Source organism: Schistocerca gregaria, chromosome 5, assembly GCF_023897955.1.
Source record: "Schistocerca gregaria isolate iqSchGreg1 chromosome 5, iqSchGreg1.2, whole genome shotgun sequence".
NCBI classification, from domain to species: Eukaryota; Metazoa; Arthropoda; class Insecta; order Orthoptera; family Acrididae; genus Schistocerca; species Schistocerca gregaria.
Window position 1 is genome coordinate 448,041,074 of NC_064924.1, and position 10,991 is coordinate 448,052,064.

General features: G+C 44.6%; 1 non-coding gene across 1 annotated transcript; it reads right to left on the reverse strand.

The window, feature by feature from the left end:
- Nucleotides 1-2,344: 2,344 nt before the first annotated feature.
- Trnaa-cgc (transfer RNA alanine (anticodon CGC)) lies at nt 2,345-2,417 on the reverse strand. The gene has a single exon. It is a non-coding gene; the product is annotated as a tRNA-Ala (tRNA).
- Nucleotides 2,418-10,991: the final 8,574 nt, after the last annotated feature.

Below are 10,991 nucleotides of genomic sequence, written 5' to 3' on the forward strand. Positions count from 1 at the left end.
CCCAGGACAGCGTGCCACATGGGGAAACAGAACTGGGCGTATAACATCGAGACATCGCTGTGCTCTAAGGGTGTCGCAATTTGGAACCAAAAGGGCCTTGCAATGAAAGAATTGGCTTGGCACCCGAGACCATCGCTCCTGGTTGCATGGCCGTATGGCGGGAAACAGCCGAGTTGATTTGCAGATACGCTTCGGCTCACTGACTGGACTAGGATTGTCTTCATTGATGAGCCGAGCTTCCATCTGAGCTCCGATAACCTGTGAAGACGTGCCTAGAGACGCCCCATTTTTCTGAACTTTTAATAATTTGTTTCCCTCTACTTGTACGTAACATTCCCGGTTTCCGCCTCATTCGGATAGTTCCTTCGTATCGCGTCGTGTTCTATGTCTCAGAGTGTACTTACTGTATTGTGGTGCCTGTCTACAATGCCCTTCATAAATATATGCATGTCTGAAGCAGAGTACATCGAACCAACACAGTCATATAGTATTTCATGCTTAAAAACAATCTTGGGTTTTTCATCCAACTCCTCTCGCTGTACGAGATTTATAATATGTGTGCGAAACGGTTCAACGTGGAGGTACAGGTACGTCCAGGGAGCGTGCTTGGATAGCCGAATCGATTAGAGCAACCTCTCACGTAAATCGGTAAAGTCGGGTTCGAATCTCGGTGCAGTACAAATTTTCATTGCCACCAAGGACAGTGACACAATTCAGAAAAACAATACTTGAGAAAATCGACTTAAAAATACTATAAAACTTATACTGAAGCAATACAAGTGTCCTTTAAAATTCAGGTAAATCCCATAATCGTCTATCCCACAGTAATAAGGACATGTAGTTCTGCATTCGTCGAATGTCAGGTGTTATCAGGTCTAACATTCTGCGTGGTGTCTGATTGTTCTATATCGTGTCTCCCTAGCACTTTCGTGCAACGACGCTCTGAGTATGTTTTTTAGGGAATTAAATAGTTTGAACCTGAGACCTGTTGCTGGTAAGGAGACGCCAGACCACACATCACATGTAGAGTTCAGAAGAATTCAGTGAGACTAGCGATGACATAATCAAATACTTAATGATTTCAGCGTCAGCTCCACTGCACTCCCTGTAAAAGAATCTTAATACTAACTAAATTTAGAAGAAGGGGTTCAAGGCTTTCCTATTTTTAGTTAGCTGGTAAAATAACGTCGAGAAAGCAGATAAGTTTACCATTGGAAATTTTATTCTACTCACAAAACATTGTTTGTAAATTGCACTATTGATAAAAGGAAATGTTTTAATACAAGATGGTAAAAACCAACTGCGTTCAACAAAAATGTGAACGAATATTCCCTGAATGGGTTTCAAAGTTCTACAATGGATCGAAGGATGACCTATGCCATATCACATCTATAATCTAGGTTTAAATTAAGTTTCACAAGAGAGAAAACTATCAAAATGGTCTACAGTGACCCTCAATTATCTTTAATTACTTATCTAACTTGTCGTAAATTACAGTGGTTGATGTGGCTTCTCAATAACTATATAACAGAAAATTCATCGCGTTTCAGATTTTTACTTCAAGTGGCAAATGTGAACACCATGAGCTTTAATTGACGATCGACACTAGTATTACGCAAAAAGGGGGTGTAACAGATGAGACTTCTGCAGTTCTGAGTGAAGCTTTATGCGCTGTTATGCGGCATCGCGTGCGTTCATTACCTTGTCGATGTTCGTCAGGGGGCGGCGGCCGGCACAGCTCCGCTAACCTCGCCGTCTCGGAAGCAACTCTCTCCTAACTTCTCCTTAGTACAATTTACCGAAGTTGGTTAAAAAAAAACTATCTGGCTGTGTTTTCATCTGACCATCAGGGTCTCAATGTTGACCTTAAGCTCCGCCTACAAAAATTCTGTCTATCCAATGAGAAACGTTATACTTTTCGTGGTGGGGCAATGTTTTTAAAGTTTGCAACGTAACAGAGACGCGAAAAAGTCTCACGCTAAAACTTGCAGCTGGTGTGGTCCTTTCAATGTCATCGTAAGATCTATACTGTTCTTCTGGAGGGCTCTAGCTTTTAACATGGGCAGGGGGGTGGTCCTGACGTAACAGAGACTCGAAAAAGTCTGACGCTAAAACTTGCAGCTGGGATGGTCCTAGTGGATAGCTGGAGATGTGGGTGTCCAGTCCATCCCTTATCGGAGGAGATAAGTGTTGAACGTCCCGTCGACAACGAGGTCATTAGAGACGGAGCGCATGCTCGGGTAAGGGAAGGATGGGGAAGGAAATCGGCCGTGCCCTTTCAAAGGAACCATCCCGGCATTTGCCTGAAGCGGTTTAGGGGAATCACGGAAAACCTAAATCAGGATGGCCAGAGACGGGATTGAACCGTCGCCCTCTCGAATGCGAGTCCAGTGTGCTAACCACTGCGCCACCTCGCTCGGTCCGTCCCTTATCGTAGTGGCCTTCTAGCTTCACACGGTTCTGCTTTCGGCTTCTGTTCTCGTTTCTCCCCTCGGAACTGCGTCTGTCTCACAGTGGGAAGGTATGACATACATTTAGGCATTCTTGTGTTAGTCTGTGGTATTCCATTTGCTCATTCATTATTCGTATTACTTTGGTTAATTTAATGTCACGATTTATTCGGAGCAATGTGACATACTACTGGATTTGCTTATCATGTCAGGGTTTTCATGGAAGGTGTTGGATTTGCCTGACACCTTACACAGGTAATTATTACTTTTTTGAGGTCTGTCACTTTTCTTGATCTTCTAAAAACTTTTTCGCTTTAGTGATGCCCTCATGTAATAATTTTGCCATTTATCCACCACAAATTTTATATAAAATAGGCATTCAGTACGAACTTTCTTTGTAGCAGAGATCTGCATTCTTTTTCTTGTACTCTGCAGCGCACAAAATTCCGTAATACTGACAACAGCCGTAATCATCAAAAAGTTGCTATTCCTACAGACATGCATGCATAGCTGAATGGCATTGTAATGTTAGATGTATTGTGTAAACACAGACGTTGCAATCGTCCATTATATTAGACATTATATTCAATTTAACTTATGCATGTAAAATTCCGCAATTCACTATGTGCCGCTCTTCTTGAATGATCTATGCACTCCTGACAGTACCAGGTGTACCGGTATGAAATGAGCATTTTTTTGTGAAAATGGAACGCTTATTTTGAATTGAAAAGTAAAAACACTTTATTCAAAGTCCTGAAGTGGAAAAATTGCGTGATAAAGATGTGCCTTTTTTCGTGCACCTTGGCGCACTTCACACGTATTTTCCAGTGACAGAAATTAAAAATTTCCGTTTTTTGACTACTGTCACTTTTCTTGCCGAGATGTGATATAATTCTTGTTAATAAGCAGTTGTTTTAATGATAGCTCTGATCTGAAACTTACGAAGAGCACTTTTTGTCAGTATTGCATTGCTTTCGTTCGGTGTTGCATCGTTTCTGTTGTGAACCCTTCACTTATGAGGAACGATAAGTGGCGTGAGAAAAGGAACGTTCTCTGACTGTGTAAAGAATGAGAGTGTAATAAATGTTTTTAGAGATCGCTTTGGAAGGCTCCGCCTTGTAAAGCAATGCTGCTTTTGTTCAGGCAATGTAAAACACAGGCCGCATCGGAAAACGCGAGAGGAATCGTATGCAGTCATCACTTACTCAATCCGTCAGCAAAATAGCAACCAAAGGTTCAAATGGCTCTGAGCACTATGGAACTTAACTTCTGAGGTCATCAGTCCCCTAGAACCCAGAACTACTTAAACCTAACTAACCTAATGACATCACACACATCCATGCCCGAGGCAGGATTCGAACCTGCGACCGTAACGGTCGCACGGTTCCAGACCGCTCGGTCACCCCGGTCGGCAGCAACCAAAGTTCAAGTACCGTAGTCAACAGTGCCTGATTTACACCGACATCTGTGAGCGAACTGTAGAACAACAGCATGAGCATCGAGTTAGAGCCTATGGTACTTTGTTGGCACAATTTCAAAACGCCGGTCTCGCTCAAGAGTGTTGTTTTGTGATCAATGTGCAGTAAACTGATCAGCCAGAACATTATGAACACCGGTGTACTATCCATAAAATCACGTCCAGGCGACAGCAGCGTCACCTGGCATATAGTATCAGCATGCTGTCCGTGTGCGGAATAGGGGAGGATCGCGATGTGTCTGAGTTTGACCAAGGGTCGCGCGGTTCGACTGTAGCGCCTAGAACCGCTCGGTCACCCCGGCCTGCATAATCACATTCGACTTAACGTAATTAAACATAAGCATTTCACGCAAACAGATTTTTTTCATATTGGATTAATCTACAGCGGTGAGTGTAAGAGGCAATTCCATTTCATTTTCTTTACTATACTAGAACTAACATAGTGACTGCAGTCATAATGACTTCGTTGGGCGATACCAAGCTGTGACTTGCTGAGCCGGCCGTGTGGCCGAGCGGTTCTAGGCGCTTCAGCCCGGAATCGCGCTGCTGCTACGGTCACAGGTTCGAATCCTGTCTCGGGCATGGATGTGTGTGATGTCCTTAGGTTAGTTAGGTTTGAGTAGTTCAAAGTCTAGGGGACTGATGATTTCAGATCTGCAGCTCGTCGGGTAGGATATTCAGCGTGAAACGCAAACGAAATGGGACCCTGCAAATAAGGAGCAAGGTGTTCTGAGAACTGGCCGGAGACGGACACAGACAACGGTTGCTGGGGCACACACTTTGTCCACATGAAAACAGAGGGCCAGACACAAGTCCAGTGGTGCCAGCATGGCAGAGCCAGTGACTGTGTGCCAATATAGGCCAAGACGACAGACATGTTAAAAAAATGAGTTTCAGCTGGTGAAAGGTGCTTTTTATGGCCTGCATCCTGTTAAAGAAAGGTGCACCGAAAGCTCGGCGAAGCAGAGAGCGGCAGTCGCTCATTTGTCAAAGTCACATTCTGACACAATCTACTAGCAGTCCAAAAGTACGCGGATACAGGACTCTAAACAAAAAGAAAATGTAGAAGTGGCAGGCAGGCTATTAGCAGAGAACATAATTATTTTCCCATGTTTAGAAGAAACCATGCGAGAAGCTAAAAAATGTTATTCACTGATTGGTGGCTGTAGAGTATCGTCAGTATGACTCAGTGTTGGAACCAATTTTTCCGAGAGTAGGTGAGCGGAAAACGATCTTATTGGATTTGACGTTCTGTCAGTTTCTGTTGGGAGACTGTTACCAACAAAACAATTACCCCATTGACAGAGAAAATGTAGCTTTTTAAGGATTGTTAGACGAAATTTTCTAGCCACAGACCACAGATAATCTTGAAGCTAACTTCTAAAAAATATGGAATAGGGCTTAACGAGAATGGACACTAGATTCTGAGGCGGTACGAGATGGTTTGTATCGCTCTCAAACAGGATGTCAGACTTCTAAGGCAGCTCTTCTCTGTGGTGAGACTGACACAAGTTCGAGTTGACAGCAGAGCACTTATAGGTGTGCTTCTGATGACAGCCAGCCATGTCATCAGCGGTCAGCTCGCGGTACGTCGACGTATGTGGCGAGAGTAGCTTGCGCCACCGGCACTTGGGCGAACAGACGTTGGGAATTTAATGTCATCTTGATTCAGTGTCATCTTCGGTTAGTCTTCCCATGTTCCACAGTTGCTAGTATAATTTCAGTTTCCCTTTCGAGCCTCACAGTCACTTTCATTAATGTGCAGGCAGGCTGCAGTACTTCATTAGGAAAGGGAGATGGATGTTGCAAATAACAATTCCCGACCAACTAACTTTATCAACCTTTATTTAAATTATCTCAATTTCTTATTAATCAATGTTTAATTGTGCAGCAAGTAATGTAACGTTATGTCTTTTATTTTTTGTGCATTTAAACTGATGTAATAAATTCAGACGCGCAGAATCCATGCTATTGATTAAAGTGGTTAACAAACCCCTATCATGATCGATGTTTCTGAATAAAATAATTGTGAATACTGCAATTTGTTTCACTGCTAGGACCGTAAATTTTTAAGGCGTTAATTTCATCTGATGTGCACGCTGAATCCAGCACTGAATCTTCAGGTTGGATGTGCCTCATAGTTAATTCCGACACAGACTGTTTTTAGTGTACCTGAATGGAAATTCTTGTTTGCGAATGTTGCAAGTTTGGTTAATACCTAGACACAAAGACGAGGGTGAAACTTCCTGGCAGATTAAAACTGTGTGCCCGACCGAGACTCGAACTCGGGACCTTTGCCTTTCGCGGGCAAGTGCTCTACCAACTGAGCTACCGAAGCACGACTCACGTCCGGTACTCACAGCTTTACTTCTGCCAGTATCCGTCTCCTACCTTCCAAACTTTACAGAAGCTCTTCTGCGAAACTTGCAGAACTAGCACTCCTGAAAGAAAGGATATTGCGGAGACATGGCTTAGCCACAGCCTGGGGGATGTTTCCAGAATGAGATTTTCACTCTGCAGCGGAGTGTGCGCTGATATGAAACTTCCTGGCAGATTAAAACTGTGTGCCCGACCGAGACTCGAACTCGGGACCTTTGCCTTTCGCGGGCAAGTGCTCTACCAACTGAGCTACCGAAGCACGACTCACGTCCGGTACTCACAGCTTTACTTCTGCCAGTATCCGTCTCCTACCTTCCAAACTTTACAGAAGCTCTTCTGCGAAACTTGCAGAACTAGCACTCCTGAAAGAAAGGATATTGCGGAGACATGGCTTAGCCACAGCCTGGGGGATGTTTCCAGAATGAGATTTTCACTCTGCAGCGGAGTGTGCGCTGATATGAAACTTCCTGGCAGATTAAAACTGTGTGCCCGACCGAGACTCGAACTCGGGACCTTTGCCTTTCGCGGGCAAGTGCTCTACCAACTGAGCTACCGAAGCACGACTCACGTCCGGTACTCACAGCTTTACTTCTGCCAGTATCCATCTCCTACCTTCCAAACTTTACAGAAGCTCTTCTGCGAAACTTGCAGAACTAGCACTCCTGAAAGAAAGGATATTGCGGAGACATGGCTTAGCCACAGCCTGGGGGATGTTTCCAGAATGAGATTTTCACTCTGCAGCGGAGTGTGCGCTGATATGAAACTTCCTGGCAGATTAAAACTGTGTGCCCGACCGAGACTCGAACTCGGGACCTTTGCCTTTCGCGGGCAAGTGCTCTACCAACTGAGCTACCGAAGCACGACTCACGTCCGGTACTCACAGCTTTACTTCTGCCAGTATCCGTCTCCTACCTTCCAAACTTTACAGAAGCTCTTCTGCGAAACTTGCAGAACTAGCACTCCTGAAAGAAAGGATATTGCGGAGACATGGCTTAGCCACAGCCTGGGGGATGTTTCCAGAATGAGATTTTCACTCTGCAGCGGAGTGTGCGCTGATATGAAACTTCCTGGCAGGAAGTTTCATATCAGCGCACACTCCGCTGCAGAGTGAAAATCTCATTCTGGAAACATCCCCCAGGCTGTGGCTAAGCCATGTCTCCGCAATATCCTTTCTTTCAGGAGTGCTAGTTCTGCAAGTTTCGCAGAAGAGCTTCTGTAAAGTTTGGAAGGTAGGAGACGGATACTGGCAGAAGTAAAGCTGTGAGTACCGGACGTGAGTCGTGCTTCGGTAGCTCAGTTGGTAGAGCACTTGCCCGCGAAAGGCAAAGGTCCCGAGTTCGAGTCTCGGTCGGGCACACAGTTTTAATCTGCCAGGAAGTTTCATATCAGCGCACACTCCGCTGCAGAGTGAAAATCTCATTCTGAAAGACGAGGGTATCAGGGATCATATGTGGCTCACGAGTTCCTTGATACATAATTTCGAGTCTCCGGGATTTGGCGTTAATCATTGTACTATCCCTCCATGAAGTCCGGCCCTTACTACGCCAGACAACTCTTTACGCGGAATAATTGGGTCCAATGTGGCTCAAGGCCAATGAAAAATTGCGTATCCTGTAGATACGAAGTTTTGATGTATATGTTTTCCAATATTCGAGGGGCGTTCAATAAGTAATGCAACAAACTTTTTCTTGGCCAATTTCGGTTGAAAAACGTGGAATTTGTTGTGGGACATCGTGGAAAATTCCCGCTTCAGCCTCTATAGTTGCATGAAGTTCACTTAGGTGGTGGCCATATATGTAGCCTTCAAAATGGCGTATATAACGGAGGTGCATTCGAAGCTGAGAGTTGTAACTGAATTTCTGTTGGTGGAAACCCAGAGTATCGCAGATATTCATAGGCGTGTAGGCGCTTGCAGAATGTTTGCAGAGACCTGGGAGTGAACACAGCTGTGACTCCTGCAATGTTAGAACGTGCGGCCGCTCTCTTTCGAGGTGATCGACGAATCACAGTCAAACACATGGCTCGCATTCTGAAGGACGACGGTTCGATCCCGCGTCCGGCTATCCTGATTTGGGTTTTCCGTGATTTCCCTAAATTGCTCCAGGCAAATGCCGGGTTGGTTCCTTTGAAAGGGCAGTGCCGACACCCTTCCCCGTCCTTCCCTAATCCGATGAGACTGATGACCTCGCTGTCTGGTCTCCTCCCCCAAACAACCCAACCCTCAAACACATGGCTGCTCATCTGGATGTCTCTGTAGGTAGTGCTGAAGTACCCGTCCGCCAGTTGGGGTAGTCAAAGGTGTATGCCCCCTAGATTCCTCGTCTCATAACAGAAGATCATAAAGTGCAACGAAGGAGCATCTGCGCACAATTGCTTGCGCTTTATGACCCTTAGAGTGGCATTTTTTGTCTAACATAGTCACAGGCTATGAAACACGGGAACAAACGGCAATCCATGGAGTGGCACCACAACATCTCATCTCCCAAAAACAATTACAAAGCTGCACCCTCAGTCGGTAAAGTCAAAGTAACGGCCTTCTGTGACTACGAAGGTGTATTCTGTTTGATGTCCTCCGTCATGGTGCAACCATCAGCTCTGCGGTGTATTGTACTACCTTCATGAAATTGAAGAAACGATTTCACTGTTCGTCGCCCAAAAATTCAAACGAATTTGTCCATGACAACGTAAAGCCTCACGCAAGACTGCACCCCCGCGAGGAAGTCACTACACTTGATTGGACTGTTCATCCTCCTCCACCCTGCAGCCCGGATCTCGCAGCTTCCGACTTCGGTGTGCTTCAGCCAATGAAGGATGCACTGCGTGGGAAGCAGTACGTGTATGATTGGGAGGTAATTGAGTCAGCAAGACGTTCGCACCGACTTCGACCAGTAGAGTGGTACCTTGCGAGCACACTGGCCCTGCCAGTAAGGTAGCGTAAGGCCGTCGCATTCATCGCTGATTATGTTGAAAGATATGGTTTTGTAGCTAAAAGAGTGGGAATATAATGGCATATTGGAATCCTGAATAAAACCAACCTGCTTTCAGAACGAAGTGTGTTGCTTCACTTACTGAACGGCCCTCGCACAGTATGCTGCTTGGACATAGGGGTATGCGGACTTTACTGACACAAAGTCCGCTAGTCGCCTTACGGTGTGTGACGGTGGGTACTTCTTGTACCACCTATTTTCTCATATTTCCCTGTTACATTAGAACACAGTGCGAAGGAAAAACGATTGTCCGAAGATCTCTGTATGAGCTCTCTGATTTTCTCGTGGTCATTTCGCTAGTTGTACGTTGCCCTAATCTTCTTTAACGTACGCCATTCGGAATTCAGAAGTAAACCAGCTTGTTACATGCAGCTCATCTCCGCAAAGCTTTGGCACTTGTTCAAAGATTCCGTAGCGAAGTGTGCCGCTCTTTCTTGGAACCTGTCTCTTCCATTAATCCAGTTTAGTAATGGTCCCAGACCAATGATCAGTACTAAAGAACCGATAGAGCAAGTTAAATTTCCTTAAGATTCTCCCAATAAGTCTCAGACTGACGTCTGCTTATGCTACAATTTGTGTTACATGGTCATTCCACTTTAGGTAATTCCAGATAATTACCTCTAGGTATTTTACGATAGCTACTGTTTCTTATGATTTTACGCCAAGAAAGTAATCAAATATTGAAGTATCTCTTCGCCTATTTATGTGCAATACTCAAGATTTCTTTACGTTCAGGGTCAACTGCTGGTCCCTGCATTAATCATCTATCATCTGCAAGTCTTCCTTCATTTCGCTACAGCATTGCAACCTGTCTGCATACTACAGCATGGTCTGTGTACAATAAAAAATTAATATAATAATCAGTAGATGATTAACCACTTCAACATGCTTGACACCGATCGAGAGCAACAGTACAGCAGAAAGCCAACCCATGATTCTCACATTGTTGAATTCCGTCAAGTGGTAGTAGACGAGGTATAACCAGTGGCGCATACAGAAAAACCTCAAAGAGGGGGTCCTAAAGATACCTTAAGCTACCTTTACATTTACTGTAATAAAAAAATAAAATCGAGTCACATGCAAAGTTTAAGAAAGTTTTGTTTAAACTGATTATACACGTATACAATGTGCGAGGACAAGTGTCACATGCGAAGTTTAAGAAAGTTTTGTTTAAACTGATTATACATGTATACAATGTAAGAGGACAAGTTACTCACTCACCTGTTTTTCATATACAAAGTTTATTAAAGATTTTGTTACAGCCTTATGCACCTTGAGTGAGACTAGAAAGTTAATGACCTGAACATACTTTGATGGAGCCTGGTAGGGGATCTAAAAGCATGAGATATTTTTATGGCTCTTAGTTCATAGAAAAGGCATCTTGGAAGTTGAAAGCAATTGGCGGTGAGTCCATCCCTCAGTAAATCTTCCCAGACAGGCCACAGCCATACAGGGCAGTCAGAGCAACCCCTAGTCGACACAGGTCTCCAGCAGGACAATGCCGCTGTACCTGCATTCGCTCGAGCTGAAGGCTGGCCTGGGGGCGATGGGCTGAAGGGACGCATCTACACAGTGGAGTCGTAAACCAGGCATTGTGTGCAGAGCCATGCATAATAAAAATTCACAAGTTTTTATGTTTTCCAATACTGAAAATAGACCTGTGGCTCAGTTCGTGCACTTTGCAGGAAAACAGATTCT